General features: G+C 38.0%; 1 pseudogene; it reads right to left on the bottom strand.

Moving 5' to 3' along the window:
• Positions 1-5: 5 nt before the first annotated feature.
• LOC115864280 (uncharacterized) lies at positions 6-25,952 on the bottom strand (annotated as a pseudogene).
• Between the last annotated feature and the right edge of the window lie 68 nt (positions 25,953-26,020).

Here is a 26,020-nt window from a genome sequence, read left to right as displayed (position 1 = left end):
TCCATTCAAAGATGAGGTGTTGGTGCTCGTGCTTTATGGCTTGGTGGGTCAGATTACACCCAGTTCATGATAGGCAGCTATAATGGCAACTTGGCAGCCCATGGTTAACTGTTCAGTCTCTACTATTGCCCGGTAGCAGGCCAAGAGCTGTTTTTCGAAAGGATAGTAATTTACAGAGGCTAGCAGGGCTTTGCTCCAAAATCCTGAGGACCTGCACTGTGATCCACCTATGGGGGACTGCAAAAGTCTCCAAACAGCATCCCTATCTGCCACTGACACTTCAAGCACCATTGGATCTGCTGGATCATATGAACCAAGCAGCAGGGCAGCTTCCATGACAGCCTGGGTCTGTTGAGGAGATTTATCTTGTTTTGGGCCTCACTCAAAACTAGCAACTTTTTGGATTACTCAGTGAATAGAACAGAGACACAAACCCAAAGGAAGAATATGTTGCCTCCAATATCAAGAGAGGTCCTCTAGGTGGTGTGCTTCTTTTTGGTTGTAGGAGGGACCAGATTCACCTTTGAAGGGATATTTTGTCATGCCTCACACCACTGAACTCCTAGAAATTTCACTGAGGTAGGGCCCCTGAATTTTTGTCATATTTTTTCCCCCACACTCTGACAGGTAAATCTCTTACCAGTAAGTCTGGAGTCGTTGTTCTTTCCTGCTCAGGAGGTCCAATCAGCATAATGTCATCAGTGTAATAAACCAGCATAATACCTTGTGGAAGGGAAGTGATCAAGATCTCTAGGAAGTAATTATGACATAGAGCAGGAGAGTTGATAGACTTGAGGTAAGACAGTGATACTGTATTGCTGGCCTTGCCAGCTCTAAACAAACTGCTTCTGATGATCCTACTGACAAGTATGGAGGAAAAAAAATATTTGCCAGATCAATAGCTGCATTCCAGGAACCAGGGGATACATTAATTTCCTCAAGCAGTGAAACCACCTCTGGTACAGAAGCTGCAATTGGAGTCACAACCTGGTTAAGGTTATTATGATCCACTGTTATTTTCCGAAGTCCACCTGTCTTCTGCACAGGCCAAATAAGCAAGTTCAATGGGGATGTAGTAGAAATCACCACGCTGCATCCTTTAAATCCTTGATGGTGGCACTGTTCTCTGCAATCCCTACAGGATTGCTTTTGGCTTATTATTCTCCTAGAGACAGTTAACAGCAGCTTCCACTTGGCCTTTCTGACCATAATAGCCCTCAGTTCACCGGTCAGGGGACAAAGCCAACTTATGAGTGTATCTAATCCAATTATCCATTTCAGAACTGGGGAAGTAACCACAGGATGGGTTGGGAGATACACTTGTCCCATTATGAGATAGACTTGAGCTAAAACTCAACTGGTCGCCAGACTTCCAAAAGTCCCTACTCTGACTGATAGACAACAGTGATGTTTTGGGTCTCCTCGTATTAGTGTCAGTTCAGAGCCGTTGCCCCCCAAAGTCTGATGATTTCCTTTCCCCCAACACACAGTTACCCTGGCAAAAGATCATAGGTCCCTTTGAGTAAGGCTAGGAGAAAAATGAATGATACATTTTTAGCAGTGTACCAGGGGCCCTCCTCAAGGGGGCCCAACCTTCTCTTCATTCAAAGTTTTCTGGGTCTGCAAACTGGCTCAGAAATCTGTGTTTGATTCAGCTTAGACTTTTGTTCACTTGTTCTAGAATTTTTCTGCTTTTACAGATCAAGTAACATGTTAATAGATTTCCTATTTATTTCACTTCTAGGAACTCCAGGATCAACTAGCCAATGTCATAGGTCTCTGTGAGTCAAACAATTCTTATTACTGCTTTCACCCTAAGGTCTGTTTATGGGAACCACACTCACCTTGCCTTTGGTGGTTGATGCTGACACTTTGTTCCTACCACTCCAGAATCAATTACTCCCCTTGCATTTAGGTTTCCCAATTCAGTGACCACAGTGCCCACTGTAAGGTCTGTTCTACAACAAAGAGTGATCACAGAGCTTACAAAAGTATTCCTCATAGATGTGATGAAAGTTGTATTTCTGGACCTTCCCAGTGTGGGTGAGTAATTTTTAAATGACAAATCTACTCTAAAATTCCAATCCCACTAAGCCTTTGAATCACTTCTTCTACATTAAATCAAGGCAGGTTCTGAAACTGAGCAGAACCCTGTGGGGTTCCTGGGCACAAAAGCCTTTCTGTGTCCCCCATTTCTCAATTACAGGAAATAGGCTTCATTCAGCCTCCATGACCTTGCCCCAAACAGTTGCTAATTAGAGAAGGGAGGCAATACAGAGAAAAGGGAGGAACAGTCAAGAAACAATAGTGCAGCCTTGGGGCAAGGTCCTGGTTCTCCCTCAAGGGGTATACATAACAATATCTTTGAGCAGTTTTGCAGATACTGAAAAATTTCTGCGTACTCACCAAGTGGGAGAAGTTAACGGTATGCTGCCCACAAGCACGTAGACCCCAGACAGGTTGGAACCAAAAGGTTGATGCTGACTCCCACTTACCTCACCACCAACCAATCAGAAGAATGTCCATGAGCTGTTCACACCATCTTTGGACCATTATTATAAAACTCTTCACTACATGTTCCAGGTTGGGACACACAGTTTTAAGGACATTAGTCTGCTGTGGCCCACTTTGCCTGGCAAAGCAATAAATCTATTCTTTCCTACTTCACCCAAAACTCTGTCTCTGAGATTTAATTTGGTGTTGGGGTACAGAGGCCAGATTCATCTTCAGTCTGACATTTCTAACTCATTCACTGTGGGCCACCTGTCAATGATCTATGTTTCAGGCAAACAAACTGTTAGTCATTTCTAACTCTCCAAGTTGCAATATTAAACGTAGAATCTGCTTAGAGAGCCCATATCAATAAATTCAGCCTGGTCCAACTTTATATTTTTTCCAACATTATCCCACACCCTTCCATGCCCGGATGACATGTGCCCCAAATTTCTGTCTGTGTAAATTAGAAAACTCAAGTAGCTATTTGGAGGTGTTAGTGCACCTCCTCATAGGTTACACTTTATTCCTCACTTTTAGGGGTCTGCTGGGACTTGAGTCTAATTATAGGCCTAGAAGCAAAGAAGACTGGGGGAGGGGACTGAGTCCTGAGGAGAATCTGCATTGTCTTGCGATAACAACTGCCTCTGGGGAGGTCATCACAGTTTCCTCAGGGAATGCAGAGTTGATCTTTTCAGACAAGGTGGAGAGGCATTTACACGGAGGATGTGGAGGCTGCTTCCTCTGGGAGTGGGGAGGCCTCTTCCATAGGCAAAGAAGACTCACCAGAATTTAGGGGTTTGATATCCCCAACTTTACTGGAGTCTTCCCACAAGTCCCCTTTCCAGCTTATAGGATCCCATTCTTTACAAAGTAATGCCCTCACATTTACAGTAGACACTCTGTGAGGCTGGGAATTTAATTTGCATTGAAATTCATCCATTGGCAGGAAGGAATTCTGGGTTAGGTTTTCAACATTCTCAGTCTTGTGCCTATCGAAGATAAGTCTCTTTCAGGGCACACACAGAAGTTTCTAGGTCTTCATGTGACCCTTGACCTTGGAATTAAAATCCCTGATATCATTCATTTCTTTCCCTACTTTGTCCATTGACATTAGGAGCACCCCACCAGTCTCACTGACATTCATTAGTTTGAGAAAAAAAATCCCAAAGTATCAAATACACAGTTATCAAGCTCCTTGCGTCTTACAAAAGGTTGATTAGGATTACCCAGTGGTGACATTTTGTATACCTCCATTGCTAGATCATTCTGTAGACTATCAATGATCTCTTTTACTATTGGAAATAAAGTCATTCATATCTTTAAATATAATAAGATTTGAGAGCCAGTTCCAGAACCCCCAGAACTAAATTAGAAAACTTATCCTTACAATTCTGTTCCTCTTCAATCATTCTTGGTACCAAAATCTGTGTTAGTCAAGGTTCTGCAGAGAAACAGAAACTATATATATATATATATATATCAGCAGCCCTCAAGCTGGAAGCCCAGGAGAGTCAATAGTGTAGTTCTAGTCTCAGTTTGAAGGCCTGAGGACCAGGAGATCCAACAGTATAGCTCCAGTCCAGAGATCAGTAGGCCTGAGGCCTAGGAAAAGCCTGTGTTTCAGTTTGAGTCCAAAGGCATAAGTAAATCCATATTCCAGCTCTAAGGCAGTCAGGTAGGAGATGTTCCCTTTACTCTCTGGAGGGTCAGTCTTTTGGTTACTCAATCCTTCAACTGGTCCCACTTGTATTGGAGAGGGTTTGTTTTACTCACTCCACCAACTTGTAAAAAATTAATAAACAGAAACTTCAGTTAAGTGGAGTTGGGAGACCAAACGGGGATGCTCTCTCACCCTGTGACAATAGCAGAGACCATTAAGAAGAAGAAAGACTCCTTGTCTTTCCTGGCAAGGAGTCAGCCAATGAAAAGCCATGGATGGGCTCTTTGTTTACTATCTCTCTCCCAGCTTCCTTTTTCCCTCTATAAAAGTGTTCTCCTTTCTTTTCCATGTGAGAACTTGTACATGGCTTTCCATGGTTACAGACCCTGAACTGCAGTTCTCTACTGATCCCAAATAACTCCATCTTTTCTGGAGAAAAGTTTGGCTGTCTATTGTTTCAGGTCAATGTTTTAGGAGACTGTACAGGGACCCCTCACAGCTCGAGGACTGTTGAGCTGGTAAGCAAAAGGTCCAGTACCCACAAATGAGACCTTTGTCACTCACTGCTTTTCTCACAGAGCCTACTGTTTGAAGGTACATCCTTCTCCTGGATTCAAGCTCATGCATTCCTTGCATCTGAACCTCTCCAAGCTTTACTGGGGATCCATTTAAGGGTTCTGCCTTTCTGGTTAGGCCGTGTTTTGTATGCGAATACTCATTTGGCTTTTCAGTCTGATTTTGAGATCACACTGTTTCCCTGAAACTGGCAAGCCTCTGGCCTTTTCCATTCAGAACAGGGGCTGCTTCTCCTGAAGCTGTCTAGCCTCTACCCATTCCTTTGTGAACAAGTGTTCTTTATCTGAAACGGTGCCAGGTTTTCAGCTTTTGGCCTACTCCTTTGGAAAGCTGTCTTCTGGGCACTGGCTAAAGAAAAGGTCTCTGGCCTGGCTCCTCCAAGACCAAACTGTCTCCTTAAGACAGGCTGGGGTTAGCTTGCACACTATTTGAATTGAGCCATTTGTGCTGTAAGCTGTTTATGCTGCTTGAAAATTGTTCTTTGCTCTAGAGGAAAAACCTCTAGGAAATGGGATCCCAGTTATCTAAGTATTTTGAGGGTGCTTCTCTCACAAAGGCTCTGTCCAGTTTTATGTTTAAAAGCAGAGGTCCTTCCTCATGCTCATTTCTTTCTTTTTTTTTTTTTTACGGTATGCGGGCCTCTCACTGTTGTGGCCTCTCCTGTTGCGGAGCACAGGCTCTGGACGCGCAGGCCCAGCGGCCATGGCTCACGGGCCCAGCCGCTCCGTGGCATGTGGGATCTTCCCGTACCGGGGCACGAACCCGTGTCCCCTGCATCGGCAGGCGGACTCTCAACCACTGCACCACCAGGGAAGCCCCCTCATGCTCATTTCTAACTAAAATAAACATGCATGACTAAAGGCAATTTAGAATATCAGTGGCCACTATGGGAGACTTGTGAAATCCCCAAACTTAATTTCCTTGAAATTGAATTGGACTATAATAGCTCAAAATTTTCCAGAAGTGAGTGGACTGCTTATTCCTGTTGGCATTTTGAGGTTTCTCAACTTTTCAGGAGCCTAAAATTGCCTTTCTGCATAATAAGATTTTAAGATTAACTGAGACAAAAAATATTTAAGAAAAACAAAATGTCTCCTGAAACCTCAGGCTCTTCTTCCTTGGTTTCTTTCTCTCAGGCTCCACGTCTGGCTCCATCTCCTTCCTTCCCTTCTACACCACCCCCATACCCTCAAATTCACCATACTAATGCTCCCAGGAAACTTCCCCTTTTCTCTGAAACTCTCCCTACTCCCTTTTCCTCTAAACTTATCAGAACCTGTCCCTTTAAAATTAAGTCTTCTGAGGATTCAGAGGCTAAACGCTTCATTTCTTAGACTTCCTGGGTTAAAGCTGAGCTGTGAGCCATAGTAAAGATTTTCCTAACATAACTGAAGAAATTCCTCACGTTTGCTGAGGAATTTAATATAGTCATTCAAATTTATCAACATGGTTTCTCTGACCTATATCAGCTAGTTCTTTTGCTTCTCCGTGAAAGGGTGAAAGCCAGGACTAGCATTGAATGAAAACTACTAATTGGGAAAATCCTGAAAGGTCTCTAGAATTACAACCTGGAAAACAGCCCACTAACTTATATGGGCAATCAGCAATCATTAGGTAACTTCAGAAAGCAATTACTATTGATTGGAACAAAATTCAGACTTGCACAAGAAAATCTTCTGAACCTACTATTAACTATTACTATCAACTGTAGATTGTTTTTTAAAAAAATCTGGTCTTCCATCAAATGTTGATTCCACCCAACTAGCTTTTAACTGTATGTTTATTAATGGACTGAACTGAGACTTTTCCTTTCTAGTAAAAAAGGACCAGGAAAGAATGAGAAACTGTCCACTTCAGATTTAGTTAATCTGACAAATCAGCTCTCTCATACTCTACATGAGTCACTTCCAAGAGAGGTTGCCAAAATTCTTAATCTTCAACTCCAGCAAATGAAGGCTCCTAAGTGAAACCAAATCCTCCTAGTTTTTGCTGTTATTGCAAACAGCCAGAAGATTGGGAAAGAGATTGATACAAATAAGCACTTTAGGTGCCTTCAGCCCTCAAATCAGCCTTTCCAGCATCCTCCTAATTCTCAATGACTGGGCTCCAAGGAACTACGGGGGCTCTTCCTTCCTCTTTTTTTTTTTTTGCGGTATGCGTGCCTCTCACTCTTGTGGCCTTTCCTGTTGCGGAGCACGGGCTCCAGACGCACAGGCTCGGCGGCCATGGCTCACAGGCCCAGCCACTCTGCGGCATGTGGGATCTTCCCAGACCGGGGCATGAATCCGTGTCCCCTGCATCGGCAGTCAGTCTCTCAACCACTGCTCCACCAGAGAAGCCCCTTCCTTCCTCTTAATTGGCTTGGAGAAACATCTCTCCAGACTGGAGATAAATCTCTTCCAGTCCTAATGGACAACAGAGCCACTCTCTTGGTGCTCAACCCCACTACTATAAAACTGTCCCTACCTCCCAGTACTAAAATAGTTCAGATAGTGGGAATCTCTAATAAACCTCAAGAGGATCCTGTCTCTGAACTTATTTCCTTTTGTTTAGGCCCTTTGGAAGATACACACCCTTTTCTCCTCTGCCCTTGTCCACTTATTAGGTGGAGACTTCTAAGAGAAGTATTATGCTGGAATAAAATAATTCTAGAAATCAATGTAACCAACCAGGTGAATTAAATGACACTTTGACATCTTTTATTTGTTCTGACTCTGACAGTAGGTACTAGAGCTGATTCTGGAAACACTGATTATTTGTTCCTGTTGAATCAGCTGCCACTTTCCTTATGGGCAAAATCTCCAACTGTTGTTGGCAAATTTCACAATGCACCTCCCATCAAGATTCAAACAGACCCCTCAAAACTTCTTCCCATTATTAATCATATGCTATAAGTAAAGAAGACCTTCAAGGTATAAAGGACATAATGGAAGATTACAAGTCTCAAGGCCTCCTTATCCCTTGTACTAGTCACATTAACACTCCCATTTTACAGGTAGGAAAACCTAAGTACTGAGGGTGAAAGTTTGTCCAGGATCTCTGAGCAATAAACAACATTGTTATCCCTTGACACACTGTTATTCCTAATTCTCATACATTACTAATATCTATTCCCAACAAAGTAAATCTTTACTCTAATTGATTTATGCTGTGCATTCTTTAGTATTCCAGTTAATGGAGCCAGCCAATACCTTTTTCCCTTCACTTAACAAGAAAAACAATCCACCTAGACAGTAATGCTTCAGAGTTACACTGGGAGTCCTTCTTATTTCTCCTAAATCCTAAAGGCTGATCTGGGTGACACACACTCTTGAGTTTCTTAAGTTCCCTAGAGTTTCTACTCTGTTGCAATATGTGGATGATTTGCTTCTTTGCTCTCCTTCTCAAGCCCCCTCCCAGGAAGAGAACATTCACTTGCTAAAGTTTTTAACCTTAAAGGGACATAAGGTCTCCAAAGAAAATTTGCAATTTGTCCATCTGGTTTTGGGCATCTGATATCAGAACAAGGGGTACACGTAGATCCAGATGGACTTCATGGCATCCTAAGTTTCCCAAACCCAAAACTAAGCACCAACTGTGAGGCTTTCTTGGGCTAGTTGGTTATTGCCAAAATTGTACTCCAAATTTCTCTCTTATGTCCGGACCTCTATATGTTTTACTCAACAATAACAAATCCAACCCAATTTTATGGGAAGAACCAGATGACATGGTCTCAAGGCCTTAAAAAAAGTTAAATGGAATAGAATATGAAAAAGAATGTGCTACCTTGAAAGTAAATTGTTCCTAGAATTGAAGCAGATGACTTCTGATGAAACAGCTTTCCAAAGATATCTGGACCAGGCCTGTTGGAAGTTTGTCACTAAACATTTGATGATGACCTAATGCTTCAGATGATCTCCAGTGTCTATAACCTTGATAACATATGGGCTTTATACAAAAAGTGCCTGAGAGTTCTCCCTCCTACCCCTCCTTGTTACTTGAATGTAACCTTAATAAATTTCCAATATGTGCACTTTCCTTCTGACATGGGACATTATACCCAGGAAAGGTCTTTTCTGGCATTGAGGGACAAAAGCTGCAAAAACTAGTAAACCTGACTCTTTTTCGGGCCTCTCACTGTTGTGGCCTCTCCCATTGCAGAGCACAGGCTCCGGACGCACAGGCTCAGCAGCCATGGCTCACGGGCCCAGCCGCTCCGCGGCATGTGGGATCTTCCCGGACCGGGGCAGGAACCCTCGTCCCTTGCATCGGCAGGCGGACTCTCAACCACTGTACCACCAGGGAAGCCCATAGAAAACCTGACTCTTGACCAGCAGTGTTTTCAGAGAAAGATCTTGATGAAAAGGGGAAAATGTAAACAATAAACAGAAACCTCAGTAAGAGTTTGGAGACCACAAGGGGAGCTCTCTCACCCTGTGACAATAGCAGAGCCCAACAGGAAGAAGAGATTTCTTTTCTTTCCTGACAAGAACTCAGCCAATGAAAAGCCATAGACTCTTTGTTTACTGTAGCCCTTCCACCTTCCTTTTCACTTCTATAAAAGTGTTTTCCTTCCCTTTCTGTTTGGGCATCTATATATGCCTCACCATTGTTGTAGACCCTGAAGTGCAATTCTCTGCTGATCCCAAATCAACGAATCTTTGCTGGAGAAATATCTGGCAGTCTATCTGTTTCAGGTCAATAAAATGAAATGTTAATCTCATTTAGAAACACCATCTCAGACACACCCAGAATACTGTTTGACTGAATGTCTGGGCATACCTTAGCCCAGTCAAGTGGGCACATAAATTTGACATATTACACTCTCCCAATTTTTTTCTCCATAATTTAAATATTTTACTCCCCCAAATTATAGCTGCTTTGGGGATGAGAGTTAAGAAGGGGCATGAAAGAAATACATTTAATCAGATATTTGAATTTTAAATAATTTACAGAAGTCCAAAGGACTATTTCCAATATTTTTCCCCTAAAGATCCACCAATAATTCTGTTACTTTTATGGAGACTTCATTATAATTAACTCAATTATCTTCCCCAAATGAACAAAAACTGTCTTAGTAGCATCACCTACATTGCTCACATATATATTTTAATGAGATATTAGTGGAATATCTTATAACTGATGCTGGTTTATCAGCTAAGTTGCTATTTTGATGTTTAAAATAACATCTACTATTTAAAAATATTGTATAAAATAATTAAGATTAAAATGCACAATTCGACAAATATCTCTTGTCAATATGTCTGGGAGGGAATGCACTTTATTGGTGAATAGATGGGTGGTGATGACTAGAACATGGATGATGAATATTTCTAGGTAAACAGCATACAGTATAGGAAACATTATCAAGCTACTCTCTATCACAAACAAATGGTCAATAATAATTTGCTAGTCTGGTTTACAATAAACCAACATAGAGTGATTTCTGGTGCAGTTATAAATACTAGATTGTTTAACACATTTAAAAAATCTATTCAGTAATACTACTGCCTAGAGGAGGTATTAAAGAATTGTCAAAATAATAATGTCTGTCTTATTTATGACAAGCATCTATATAATTCACAATTTTAAAATAAGTATTTTTAACAAGATTTGTGAGTGATTCAGGCTGCCCCTTCCTTATTCTAGATATCAGCTTTATTGTGGTGTGATTAACTTCCATTAAACTGCATGAATTAAAAATGTATAATTTGACAAGTTTTGCTCTATGTATATACCTGTGAAGCCATCACCACTGTCAAAGTAATCAACATATCCATTATCTCAAAAAGTTTCCTTAAGTCCCTTCCTAATCATTTCTTATTGCCCACCTGCCCACCATTTTCAGGAAGCCACTCATCTAATTTTGTTCACTAGACATTAGTTGGCATTTTGTAAAATTTTACATAAATGGAGTTATTTGTAGTGTATATTCTTTTCTCCGACTTCTTTCACTCAGTATAATTATTTTGAGAGTAAACGTGTTGTGTATTATCAATAGGTCATTTCATTTGATTGTTGAATATTATTCCACTGTATGTATATACCACAATGTGTTTATCCATTGATCTGCTGATGGACATTAGAGTTGATTATTACAAATAAAGCTGTTAACAACATTTGTTTATAAGTTATTTTATGGACATGTGCTTTTATTTCACTTGAGTAAATACCTAGCAATAGAAGGGATGACTCATAAGTGGAGATATATATTAAATTTTTAAGAAACTGCCACACTGTTTCCAAAGTGGCTTTATCATTTTACATTCTCAACAGCAGTATATGAGAGTTCTAGTTCCTCTACATTCTCACAAAAACACTTGGTGTGATTGGCCTTTTTATTTTAAGCCATTCTGATAGATGTATAACAGTATTTCATAGCAATTTTACTTTGCATTTTTTTAATGGCCAGTGATGTTCAGCATCTTTTCATAGGCTTATTTATCATCTATATATATTCTCTGGTAAAATGTCTGTTCAAACCTTTTGCCTCTTTTTTTTTTAATTGAAAAATCCAACATCCATTCTTGTTAAAAACTTTTAGCCAACGAGGAATAGAAGGTAACTACCTCTACCTGATAAAGCATCTATAGCTAATATCAAGATCTATAGCTAATACTAAACTTAATGGTGAAAGTATAAATGCTTTTTCACCAATATCAAAAACAAGACAAAGATGTCCACTCTCACTACTTCTCCTTAACATTGTATTTGAGACTCTGGCCAGAGAAATCAGGCCAAAAAAAAAAAAAAAAAATTATAAAGAAAGAAGAAAAATTGTCTCTATTCATAGATGACATGATTATCTATGTAGAAATTCTAATGGAATCTATTTTTTAAAGTAACTAGAACTAATAAATGAGTTTATTAATTAAAGTTCTATACACTAGCAATAAAATTTTAGAAATTAAAACATATAATTTCTGAAGTATAAAAGTATAAAATATTTAGGAATGAAACTGATCTAAAAAATGTGAAATATGTGTTCCCTGAGAACTGATGAGAACTGCATAATATTGCTGAGAGAAATCAAAGAAGACTTAAATAAATAGAGAGATATACCATATTCATGGGTCTGGAGACTCAATAATTTTAAGATCTAAATTCCTCCTAATTTTCTCTATAGATTCAAGAAAGTTCCAATTAAAATCTCAGCAAGTTTGGTAGAAATTAGAAAATTGATTCTAAAATTTATATGGAAATGCAAAGTACCTACAAGAGCCAAACAACATTAAAAAAGAATAACAAAGTTGGGGAATTAATATTACCTGGTTTCAAGACTTATTATAAAGCTACAATAATATTTGTTGTTAAAATAGAGAAATAAATCAAATAACCAAAAACCCAATCTAGAAATATATCTATATACATGGGTATATATATATGTGTGTGTGTATATATGTATATATATATATAACTGATTTTCAAAAAGAGGTATAAAAGTAATTCAGAGGAGTTAGGATAGTCATTTCAACAATGATGATAGAGCAATTAGATATCCATAGGTTTAAAAAATAATAAACTTTGTTCTATACCTAAAAATGTATACAAAAATGAACTGAAAATGAAATATAAACATAAATGTCAAAACTTAAACAGTAAAAATCATCTAAAAGGAAGTTTTAAGATACAAAGAGAAGGTTTTTCATATGAAATGGAATAACGAGAGATGCTTATCTCCTCAACAATAATAAGTAAGGCAAGAATTATGAAGAATAATGATTTCTTTTCTTAGCTGAGGCCTGAAAATATCCACAATTATTGAGGGAAGATGTAGAGGAGGAGTGAGGAGTCAAGCTGATGAGACAAACAGGCTAAGTCCTAGACAATGATGGAAATTACGCTGCTTTGTCTTAAAAGGGAAGAATTTTTATTCCTTCTGTTTTTATTTTCACATGAGTATTTAATGCCTTGAAGAATTATAAAGTTGGTGAGTGGGTCCAGTCTTGACATTCATCAGAATAAAATTCATCTATCAATTCAGTGATCTGAACTTTCATTTTTTAATAAAAGTATTTATTCAAGAGATAGAGAATAGTAGTAGTAATGATGAAATATTTTTATAGAAGATGTCAAAATTTCAGATGGTATGATGTTCTGGCCATCAAGTTGATTATTTTAAAAATTCTAATATTTGATATTCATTTTTTACTTTAAGTTTTTTTAAATTGCCCAAAGGATATAGACCTGGAGTATGTGACAAAGTGAAATGTTATAAATAATGAATAAGTCCTGTATGAATGAATGAATATTTCAGATCCTTCCTGACTGACAGTATTAGCAGGACGAATACAGATGAAGCAGAGCATTAACAGATTCAGACGTGCTACAGAAGGTATAGATAGGGAAGCTGAAGGACATTACGGTCCTAAATACCAACACTGAGAAAAATAAACCTTTTCTACATGCCTTTGGGAGTTAAAATATGAACTAAACATTGTTTTGCATCTTTACACTCATTTTCAGGAAAAATTTCACCTACGTTATGATTTTTTAGGGATAGCCTCTATGAATACTCAGAAAATATAAAAAAAAATTAAAATAAGACAGATTAAAACAGACTTAAAACAAAATACCTGGGGCAGAAGTTATAGTGCTTTCTACCTCTGAAAGGAGCCCAGGTTCTTTTATTTTTCTATGGTGTCATCATCAGTGCAGATATACACCATCAAGTCCACTCATGCTTCAAGATGGTTACCAAGATATTGGGTCTGCACCTTAATACAAGATGAGGAAAACGGCAGAAAGGGTTCATTTTCAACTGAGTAAGCTTTCTTTAAGGAGCCTTTTGAAAGTCAAATACAGCACTTCTGTTTACATTACGTTAATCAGATTCTATGTTACATGGCCACACCAAGCTGCAAGTGTGGCTGGGTGATGCCCTCTTTGCTTGGCTTTACTGATAAATTTAGTGTGCCTTTGCATGGGGAGAGGAGAATGGATATTGGGTAGGCAACTAGAAAGCTCTGCAGAAATCTCTATGATTATTTTACCACACTAAATTTTCATATCTCTCTAAATGTACTGAAATGCCAAATTACCAGTTAAGAACACTCATCCTTGAATTTATAAATGTATACACATGACCAAGTATCCAATCACAATGCTGAAGACAATCTGTGTTTGTTTTTCCACATATGTGCTTGGAGAGTACTTTTTAAATACCTGCCTTAGTGTCATAATCACATAGTATTGTATGTGTTTATATAATTGTAACCACTTCAACATGAATCACTGCAGGCCACAAACTATATTTTATGCGTCTGTATCAGACAGCTGTTGCTATAATACAAACAAAGCTACAAAATTTCAGTGGCATATAAAAATAACTTTTTTGCTTGTTTGTTTTTTTCCCTTAAACCTCTGTGAATTGGTTAGGGTAGCCTTTCTGATCTCAGCTAGGCTGGCTCATTTACCTGTTGGCTGATCTAGCCAGAGCTCAGCAAGGTGGTTCTTCAAATGAACAAAGGTGGCAGTGGACAAAGAGAACAAGCTGAACTCTGTAAGCCCCTGGTTGTGTCATATCTACTAACTTCGCACTTGTCAACCAAATCACAAGTCCAAAGTCAAAAGACATGGAAGCATATTCCTTTGTGAGTGGAATTGTTAAATTACCTGGAAAAGGGCAAGGCTATAAGGCAGGGTGAAGATCTGGGACCAGTAATTCAATCTACCACAGTTCAACAAATCTCCAGGACAAAATTTAGGGCCTGACCCATAGCAGAACTCATTGAGTAGATATAAAGAAAGTGTATTAATCAGGGTTCTACAGAGAAAGAGACCAATAGGGTAAATATGTGTATATAATGAAAGATTTATTATTAAATAATAATAATTTATTATTGCGTCACACAATGATAAAGGCTGAGAAGTCCAACCATCTGCCATCTGCAAACTAGAGACCCAGGAAAGCTGGTGTGAGTCTGAATATAATATAATTCACTCTGAGTCTGAAGACCTGAAGCCCTGGGAAGCTGATGGTGTAAATCCTAGGCAAAGGGCAGGAGATGAGATGAGATGTCCCAACTGACCAGTGAGGCAGGAAAAAAGGGGCAAATTCCTCTTTCCTTTGACTTTTGTTCTATTCAGACCCTCAACAGATTGGATGATGCCCACCCACATTGAGAGGGCAATCTACTGAGTCCATGGATTCAAATGCTAATCATATTAGGAAACATCCTCATAGGCACACCCAGAAATAATATTTAATCTGGCACCCCATGGCCAGTCAGGTTGACATACAAAATTAACATCAGAGAAAGGAATACATTTTAAAACACCACTTTGTTCAGGTTTCTTAACTCCACTGCTTTCAAAGTGTCTCCTAAGCACAGTTTCACCTTATTCCTTAAAAATAATTGGTGAACTTTAATATATACCAGTTTTCCACTTCTTTAATATTAAGAAATTATTCATATTTTCCCATCTGAATCCCACCCACTATAGGCCATGCAATTGGATCACCATTTTGTCAAAGTCTTCCCTTGTGCTAGAATTAACTATAAATACAAATGAAAACTAAGCAATGTGGCATAAATCAAGATTCATTAAAGTCCCAACATTATAGGATTATTGTGAGGAATAAATAAATTTATATACGTAAAGCATTAAAAATAAATGCCTGGGGCTTCCTTGGTGGCGCAGTGGTTGAGAGTCCACCTACCGATGCAGGGGACACGGGTTCGTGCCCCGGTCCAGGAAGATCCTTCTTGAATGTCAATCTTGCAAGCTTGAAAAGACATGTATATAAGTAGCCTATTATCTTTTATGTAATAAAGAGATACAGAAAATTATATGTGAGTTCAGAGAATATATGAGATCATTAAAAAAAAAAGTATGGTTCCAGGCACTTTCCATGATCTTATTCAGTTTATTAAAATCTCACAATAACAGGACCTAAGATTTGAATCCAGTTTTTTCAGACTCCAGTTGTCATGTTTAGTTTTTCCCCTACCTCACAGATCCCAGTTCATTTGGATACTTGAGAATGAATAATTCAGTCACTGCCATTTGAACTAGGTAGGCCTTAAAGAAAAGTGAAAATGTAGATAAGTTGAAAATATAGAACATCATAAACACTACAGATTTGTAAGTGGAATAAGACAAGAAGTGTTCCACAAATACTATGCAATAAAGTTAATAAATTTAAAATGTATAGGGCTTCCCTGGTGGTGCAGTGGTTAGAGTCCGCCTGCCGATGCAGGGGACACGGGTTCGTGCCCCGGTCTGGGAAGATCCCACATTCCGCGGAGCGGCTGGACCTGTGAGCCATGGCCGCTGAGCCTGCGCGTCTGGAGCCTGTGCTCCGCAATGGGAGAGGCCACAGCAGTGAGAGGCCCGCGTACAGAAAAAAAAAAAAAAAAAAAAAAATGTATAAAATAATTCCAATATTAAAGAAAATAATTATTTGGGGAAAGTGTTTCTTTCAGCTTTCTTAACATATAAATGCTGAGAATTTTTAAGAAGAAATATGAAAGATAGCATCTCTTATATCCCAGATTATAGTTTATAAGTTAATTAACTGTACTTGGCAATTAAAACATAGTTTTCCTTAGAATGTTGAGTTGTTCATTAACTTGTGTGTTGATACCAATTTCAAAAGCTATAATATTATCTTGTTTGGGAGGATTAATATCAGCTAGTGTATTCCCTGGTAAAGAGATAACCTGCATTCAGATTTATAAAAATAAAAATACAACTACATATTGCAATCACTAGAGATGAAAAAACAATTACTTTACTCTTTGTAACTGCATTTGAAAGCTTCACAAAATATATGTATTAGAATAAGTATACTGTGCATGTCGCTAAAATCACCTAAAATACAAAAGCATGAGTATAAAAATGACTAAAATAGTGCTTTATGAAGATAGTTTACACCCATATTTATAAATATATAAGCATCCTCAAATGAGAGTAAAAGTATCAAAAGATTCTTGTTTAGTTCAATATTTATCTGTCACTAAGTTACCATAAACTTCAGCTGGACTACTTTTTGGTGTTAGGGATTAGAAGAGGTCCAGGAGATTATAGGTCCAAAACTGAAGGCACAGGTAAACCTGCAAAAGTGGAGAGAGAGAGAGAGTCTGAGAGAAGAGAGAGAAAGAGGAAAATCACTTTGATTATCCTGGATATAGGTGGAAAGGGATAGCAGGCTGTGATAATCATAAAAATTTAATCCTTTAGTCTAATTTTTACATGTTAAATACAAATTCTATTTCTTTCCCTTCTTGTTAAGATTTTCTAATGAATACTGCATTTGAACAATTAAAATTTAGTTGTCTTTATTTATCCAGCTCAATATCCAATGGAGATTATGATCACATTACTAATAAAGAGAAAACATCTTCAATAAACTTAAATTTATTAGGAACTTCAGGTAATTGTCACTGCAAAATAAGGTTCTTTGGGCTACTCAGGGATCGATTTTGATTCTCTTTCTGGATATACAACCTAGTTCTTTGTACATAAGAACTTCAAATTAAAAAAATATATATGAATATTATATTGTTATTCAATGATCATAGACCACTGCATTGAACAGTTGAGACTGATTTTAGCCAGTCTGTGAGATAAGAGAGCAGGAGGGTAAAGAGGAAGTCTAGTGAAATGCATTGAAGACTGTTTTATCTCTGGCACCAAGTCATTGACCCAGAATCAAATTCAGAAGAAAGATTTCTTACTAACCATCGCCTCTAGGAGTGAACAAAAGCTATGTTCACTAAATTCCTAACATGAGACTCCTTGTCTCACAAGGATACATATAACCAGTTACAGCATATCTGGGCTCACTATCTGAGTCTGGTGAGCACTGATGCTGAGCCACAGAGCTACGGAGCTCTCTCCATCCTTACTTACCTCTAGCCCCTCCTTTAATGATGCTTCTCACTGCCTTCACATCCATGGAATTCTGGTCACTGGATGTACTACCCTGGTTTACCATTCTCCTCAATATACCTTATTGCCATCTTATTATAAATTCTGTACCCATCATTTACAATACTAGCAGATACTTCATCTCCCAGGAGCAGAAACATAAACATACACACCAGGTGTACTCTTAATATTTTAGCTATCAATCTGTAGCTGCCAGTGCCAACCTCTATTCCCTTAACCCCCTCAGCTTTGCAGGACAGCTACTATATATGTCCATTTCTTCCTACTTTATGAAAATGTGTCTCTACTTGAGAGCTTTCTCTGGCTGCAGGGCATGACCAGCTTATGCCCAGGACAGAGAGGAAGTGCCAAGAAGCTAATGCTCCAAAGTAGAGAGGTAGTGGATTATATGCTAGCTTCTATCAGAGAACATAGTAAGATTTCCATTTAACATATAGCAGTGACTGACTGCCCCCTGATCATTGTGTTCTTTTCATGTTGACAAACTGAAGTTTTAGATTAAAAGTTTAAATAAGTGTTACTATCATGCCTGTGATTTTTGACATTGATTATTATAGGTGACAAGCAGTGGTCTTACATAATGGAAAAACAAAAGAGTATGTCTGTGATACAAGATATTTGATTGAGTATCTCATGACGTCTCTATGCCCAGGGATAAGAGTGAATAGGAAATTATAGCAACCAGGGCCTGACAAGGACATGGTAAACTAAAACTCAGTCCTTTCTATTGCATCTGATGTCCAAGATCTGTGTCACCCCACTAGTCAAGCAACTTAGATGAACAGAAGTGCTAGGTGAATATGAAGAAACTAAAAGAAGTGGTAGACAAAAGATAATGAATATTAGTTATGTTCTTAGAATTGACTGTGCCAGTTTAAACTCTAGATTTGATAACTCCTTTGTGGTAAATTTTATTTTCCTAGGAATCATAATCATCCATTACCTTGAAGAATCAGTGAAGGCCTAAGTGGATTTAATGTCTAAATGGTGCAAGGCATAGACTGCTCGATGAACCTAAGATGTGCTTGGTGCTTCCCTCAAATTCCCTTAGTTCACCCTAGAAGATAATTGTGACTGAGGTGGAGTCACACTATACACAATGCCTTCCTACATGAGGTACTTACATCTCTCTGTTTGACAGTTTTCTTTGGTTACATGGGCAAGATCAACCTGCCTGTAAGACAGTTTGGAAGTGCCAAGGGGCTAGTGATTACAGTAGCAAACTTCAAACAATGAGGAGGAATGTTGGTGAATAAACAACCAACCTTACTCCTATGTCAGGGTACTATTCTGAAATATTTTCAATGCAGTTACTCACTGGCATTGAACTCTGGTTCCTGCAGTAGTTATTAATGTGTGTATAACGGTCATTAATGTATCTTTTTATTCGTTATCCCCCCTTACCCATCTTACTTTCCTAGTCTCTCACCGTGCTTCTGGTTTACCTTCCAAATAAACTCTTACACAAAAGCACTTCTCTTAGGAACTACTTTTCAGGGGGCAAAAATTAAGACACCATCATCATACAACTTACTATTGGCCTCTTTGACTACCAAAAGTCCAACTTATAGAGAGATATTTGGTTGAGTAAAAATTACATCCACATGACCTACAATGAAAATAAAATGTCCATAATTTATAGACAAAAGTACTAAATGAAGGAAGCAAAACACTTATGTATGACTATGGAGTAATTATCAGAGCCAGATTCATGAAAGAGGTCAAGCCATTAAATTCATGACCAGACAAGAACACAAATCTTGATAAAGAAAATGAACATTTAATTTTTTCTAATTAAATTGAATTTTATTATTTTTTATACAGCAGTTTCTTATTAGTTATCTATTTTATATAACTAATATAAAATAGTGTATATACGTCAATCCCAATCTCCCAATTCATCCCACCACCACTATCACCTCCAGCCCCCTGCGTTTGTGAAAACGAACATTTTAAATGAACCATAAAAGGCAACTTGCCAGAAAAGGGCTCCCTTTAAGGGCATTGACAGGACTTTGAGGTCACAGAGCCAACTCTACATCAAAAGTACATGTTCTTTGAGTTATATTTTCAATAGATTTGTTCGATTTACATTGTGTATCAAGGTAGCTCCCAAGAGTGAAGGTAATAGTCAGTTTGCTAAGGGTAGAAAGCAAAACTGTTTCCCGGGGAGACCAGTGCCACAAATTAAATTCTTTGGCTTTAGCTCCTGTTATGTCTGCTTTTATCATCTACCCTTGCCCACCGGCTCAGCTCTGCCTACAGTTCAGGATAAAACATGCTTCTAGTATGGACAAATTTAGAAAACTTAAATTCAGTTGCACAGGGTGGTCAGTACACACACACACTTGCTGTCAGTCTTTTGTCTCGGAATAGCTCCATTCTCCCTCATTGCCATCCTCCTCCAACCATGCACTAAGGCTGCTCTCCACAGTCACAATGAAGCTGAAGATAAAACCCCATGTTCTCTTTTTACTTCTCGTTCTCAGATGTCCCCGTGCTTGCTGCTTTTCAAAACTTGTTTCTTCCTGTCTTGATCCAATCTTAGTCCTTCTATCACTCAATGACTAGTCTTTTTTTCTGAGATTTTGTTTCATTTCTTATCCTGCCTTATTCCAGAAATACAGGAAATCAAGTTACCTATTATACATAATAGGTAACATTTACAATACGGATAAAAGAAAAAGAACAATAAAGAAGCAAGAATATCGTACAAGAAAATCAAAGATCAGGATACTTATTGCAATCAAGACCATGATATAGATCTGAGCAGACAGCTGGTCTTTCACTCTATTTTCTGCTTCTGCAATTTCACCCACACTCCCTGTCTTGCCGAGTTAATATGCAGATGTCTTGCAAATGTGGATCTCTCTTACCAACCTTTCACCAAGCTACAGACCTCTATTTTCACAAGGCCTGCTAAACAATTCCAAAATTATTATTTGTCTTATTTTCAAACTCAGCTTATTCCACAATGAACGATCATTTTCTTTTTGTTTTTACTTATCCTCAAATTCTATCATACCGTTAGTATCTCATTTAACACCTATGATCACCAAGGTATTGTTCTAGCCTCTGGTGATACAATAGTAAACAGAATTTTACTGCTTTCAAGGAGTTTGGTATTTATTGCAGCAAGCTGTCTCATGAGAGCCCTCACCTGAGTCACCAGGGAAACCACAGACTTAATCTTGTCTCCCTCAAAGACCTGCAGTGGGATGACCTCCACATCTTTGGCATGTCTGACAGCCTGTTGAAGAAGACAGTCACTCAATCACCCAAAAATCAAATACCGAGATATCGTATCCAGACCAAAAGAGTAGGTCCAAGCCAAGACTAGTAAATAGGGGCAGAGAGGAACAGGACCTGCCCATGACTTTCTTGGGAACTTAGCCAGTGAAAAAATAATATGTTCAATCTGAGCAAAGATAGCATGTGTAAGGAACTTAACCATGAACAGAAGGTGCATTTGCTCTCCAGTAAAAATTAAAGGTGATGGTCTAGTGCACACAAATCGACAAGTTCATCTCCATGTACGTTAATATTAATGTTGTTTCTATGTTTCTCTACTGGGGAGATCTCTTTCCTCCTTTGCCTCTGTGTTCAGGCATCAGAGCGTTATCTCACCTGATAGATCTGAATCCCTTAGATCTGTATTTCGCAACCACCTTATCACATGTGAATGTCCTTGACAATGTATACTGTGATACAGTCATCACATTGAAGATCCTTGGTGCAAATGTACAAGCTAAATTCTCCATAAAATCTTAGAGCTTAAGTAGCATGAAAAGTCCTGGGCTGTCTCTTCATGGTGCAGCCTGTGACCATGGAGGCCTTAAGTTCCCTGCAGCAGAGGGGCCTGGGGTTGGGTGTGCTAGTGGCTGATTTTCTCTAGCTCAGATCATAATTAAAGTATGAATTCAGTTCAGAACAAAATTTTAATTTACAGATTTGTATATTAACCTCAGGCAATGAAGATGTTATTGTAGATACTGCTGTCAAAATGTGTTTATACGAAGCTGCCCTCCTCTGTTCATAGTTCTTTTAAAGATTATAAGTAAAAACTCATTAAAAAAAAGACAAGTACAATTAATTTCTGTGTAGTGTTCTCAACTATATAGAAAGGAAGGCTAACACTAAGATATAAGGTAAAATACTCACAAGAAGCTCCATCAAGGTTGAAGTTTGAATGGAATGAAAAAGTTAGGTAAATAAAGAGGGAGAAGAAGCTGACAGGTGAAAAGGAGAAACACTTTTGGTAGAGGAAATGTTATAAGGCAAGGACTTGCTGCCCAAGGCACATAGAAGCTGATACTATGGCACTGGCTTTTGAGAAAAGAAAGAGCTTTATTGCAAGGTCAATGGGCAAGGAGACAGGAGGCAGGGCTCTCAAATCTGTCTCCCCAGCTGGGGTTCGGTCGAACTTGAGTTAGGGAAGGAGGGTTGGTATGTGGAAGTGCTGGAGGGATAGGTTTTGATTAGAGGGCTTTGAAATTTGGCCATTTATGGTAAGGTAGGATAAAAGGGCTTCAGCAGCAGATCTTCCTGGACAGTGAATCCTTCCCTCTGAAAGGGTTCTTGCATTCAGGTTTTGGTCATGACCCAGTCCTTTGGTTCTGTTGGGGGGTAAGGGAGGCTTTGGTTCTAGGGGTTATTTATGGTCAAAATTTTCTCTTCTGCTCATGCTTCAGCTGCGTGACTTGCAGTTTTGTCCTGTTGTCTCCAAAAAATAACTCGGTATCTTGTTGGAAACCGGGTAGGGCCAATTTGGGCTTTGTTTTGCAGTTTCAAAGTAGCTCAGGAGAAGGCACAGAGGAGAGGAAGAATGGTGAACTCAGAAAATGGTGAAGAAGTCACATTAATAAAAATATGGGGATTTCTTTACATGGGGCTGCCTAGGCTGAAAGAGAAGTGTCATTTTAATCTCCCCCACCTACCTACTTCTTTTAGCCAAGAAGCTATTTTGGACTTTGGGGTCTGGCTTCATTTTAGCTGAGAAAATATTACCAAGTTATATGGATCCTAGAAAACAAGGAGTAATGATATAAAAAAATCAAGAAACTGTGGAAAGCTTGTAAGGGTAAAGAAGTTCAGATGAGAATGAGGATTAAAGAAAAGATTTAAATTGTGAGCAGGAACCCAGCATAACAAGTAGGGGAGGCATATTGATATTTAGCAATTTTTAGAACAGTTAGATTCAGGAGTCAAACTCTTAGCAGAGTCAGGCTTGGTCTGTACTGACTGTATTACTAATGAAGTCTTGGCTCAGTTCTGGTCCCAGTGGATCCAATAGTTCCCAGAACTCTGATTAGAGTTGGGAGCAGTTGCAAACTCAACTGAAAGTGTGACCTTTGGAAAATGCAACCTGGGACCTGGATTCTGATGTTACCATTCTACTAGTGGCACCAATGTTCTCTAACACCTAATTTATTCTGATTACCACCATTCTCATTACACAGAATTTATTTAATTATTTTTTATGGTCAATTAACTTCAAACTATTGTAAAGAAGCAAGTACAATAAAACTGCTGTTCCATTAAAATAATGGAACTATTAAAACAAAATGGAGATGAATATATCTGAAATTCAATTATTCCTATAATTTAACCTTTATTCACATATATTAATTTTTCCCCCAAGATATCTTATAATACATCAACTAAACTAAACTATTGTTTTCTCTTCTTGATTTTCCTTGTCATTTCTATTTTTGCACCTTTGCTCATGATATTTACTTAATCAAAGCATTCTCTCTGTGATATGTATTCATTGTATTCATATTCGTGTTTGTTATCCAACAGACATCTCAGATATAATATATATAGATAGCTCAAGTGAAGAAAGGCTTCATGAAGCCTTTCTTAATATTTCCATCCATATATTATCTTTCTTTCCTTTGACTCTCCATAACAATTTGTGTATCTGTTAGCACGCTAAAGACATGATGAACCTATGATATACTGTATTCATTTGTAGTAGGTGCTGGGATGCACCTCCAAGAGCCCTTCTCAGGGCTTTCATTGCTTCAGCTTCTGAGAGTGGGACTGCTGACAGCCCTCAGATGTTGTCCAGCTTTAAGGATTGCTTCAATCTGAGAAGCAGAGCCTCGCCCAAGGGTACACTCCCTCTGTTTCCTGCAGCCTAAATCAATGATGATTCAGAAGTGGATATCAACACCAGGGCCATTTCTCCAAATGCAGACCACTTTGAAAGAGTTCCTTGTAGATCAGCTGCAGAGTCCTTCATTGAGATTGTATCACAGAACAGCTCCTCCCCCTGCTTAATCCTGCTTTTGCCCTTTTCTTCCATAGGTGTTAATCCTAAAAGTTTCCTCCATAAGGCCTCTGTGTGTTACCTTTATCTCATATTGTGCTTCTTGGGGGGAATCCAAAATGTATTATCATTCATTCATTGAAACTTATATTGAATTATTCATAAGGCAAGTATTCACTATGCAAGACATAGTTGTAAGTGTGGTGGAAGAAGCAAAGAAGAAACAGAAATTGCTCCTGCTTTCAAAATTCTAGGATGAGAAATGAGTGAAATGTGTATATGAAAGGCACCAAGTGATTAAAACACAGATGAATACCGTGGGGATTCTGATACAGGTATCACACTTAAGCATTTCTTATCTCCTGGGAAGGCTTATCAGCTTTTTTATAGCAGTATGTTTTCATAGACTTTTTGTTACCCTGCTGTATCCAGTGACTTGAATAAAACTGATACTCCGTATGCAATTGTTGAATTGATCTCATATTGGATTGTTCTGAAAAAAATCAAAAATCTACAAGAAACATTCAACAAAGACTTCCTTACACAATGCCTATGAGTAACTATGAATTAATTTGAATGCCCAGGGAGTCATTCTATTCTTGTGTTTATTTGTTACTGAAAACAAGAATTATAGCTAAATAATGCTGAGTCATAAATGTCAATGTTAAAACCTGAAAAAAGTGCTGAGGTCTACATAGACAGGAAAAACATTTATAATTTCAAAGACTCTCAGATTGATTGGTTCAGTTTCCTAGACAGGTATGTACTGCCCTCCATTTACAATCATACAGAAACTATTATATTCTGTATTTTTTCAATTCTAATTTGGTTCATCTCTAACATAATCTCTCTGCAAGGCTAATGCACAAGACCATTATTTATCTATTTTTTTTTACAGCAAGTTTTTTAAGAGATTTTTGAGATGGTTATATGGGTCATTAAGTGCTTAGTCTAAAAGAAAGAGAGTTGTATGTCAATGTCCTGCAGAATTATCTTATTTAACCCAAAAAAATCTTGTTTACAAGAAGCAAATAATAGTGTGATTCAATAATCTGTGTAGGAAAATAAAGAATTAAATTTATTTCTTAAATGTATTGCTAAATAGCTATTTTTTTTAGTTTTGTTAGAAAAATATGATAGCCAGAGTAATTCTACTAACATTAATTTACAAAGACCTCTATTTCTCTAAACATTGGTATTTATTAAATATATGATATTCATATTTAATACCATTTATCAATGTGACCAAAGATATAGAGATGTTTATTTCAGGAAAGTTGCCATATATATTTAAACTAGACAAAAACAGAAAGTGATAGTGATTATTCTGAACTTTCAACAAACTGTATTCAGTGGTGAAATCAAAAGGGAGGAAATACATAATTAAGTTTTGAATCCCCCAATATAAAAGCATGATGATTATAAGTTTATGTGTTGTAAGTTCACTTCAAGATCTAAAATTTCAAAAACATTTAAATTTATTCCCACACACCCTCACAAATGATTGAGGATGGGTCTATGTGAGATTTCATTTCTATTCCCAGCTGTTTGTTCAATTACTATTTTGAATTCCTTAATTAAAGAACAGTTGATTAATGACTCATCAGCAATTTATTTTCAAAAATGTCAAAACACATCATTACCAAAAGATGTTTTTATAAACTTAGATACTAATGCCTACATTTCTCCTTCATTCTGATAGACTTGCCTTCTACTCTGTAAAAATAGGTTTTTCCATCTTATGAAATGCATCAAAACCACCTAAAATGAAGAGATCATTCCAAAAGCTTAGTATTTCAAAAATGAAAATAATAATTACATGCATATTATGTTATACATCTACTTCATGTTTTGCTCTATGAGAATCTTGGCTCTGCTAAGAATGCTGTTTCCCTTTAAGCTCTCTTAAGTGCTGTTATTTTTCTCCCAAGTGCTTAATACCATAGGTCTTGAAGAGGAGGAAAAGTTATCTCCCTGTTGTACATCCAGACCTTTCTTCTTTTCTCTTGCTTTGAACTTCAAGTCATTGGACTGTACAAGCCAGAACTCCTCCTGTTGCAGTTGTCCCATTTCCTAGTCACCCCCTTCCCCTATCCACAAACACACCCCAGAGCTTCCTTGAAGATTTTTTACATGAG

Source organism: Globicephala melas, chromosome 4 (genome assembly GCF_963455315.2).
Source record: "Globicephala melas chromosome 4, mGloMel1.2, whole genome shotgun sequence".
Taxonomy (NCBI): Eukaryota; Metazoa; Chordata; class Mammalia; order Artiodactyla; family Delphinidae; genus Globicephala; species Globicephala melas.
The sequence above is the reverse complement of the archived record's forward strand: the minus strand, read 5'-3'. Positions and strand labels throughout refer to the sequence as shown.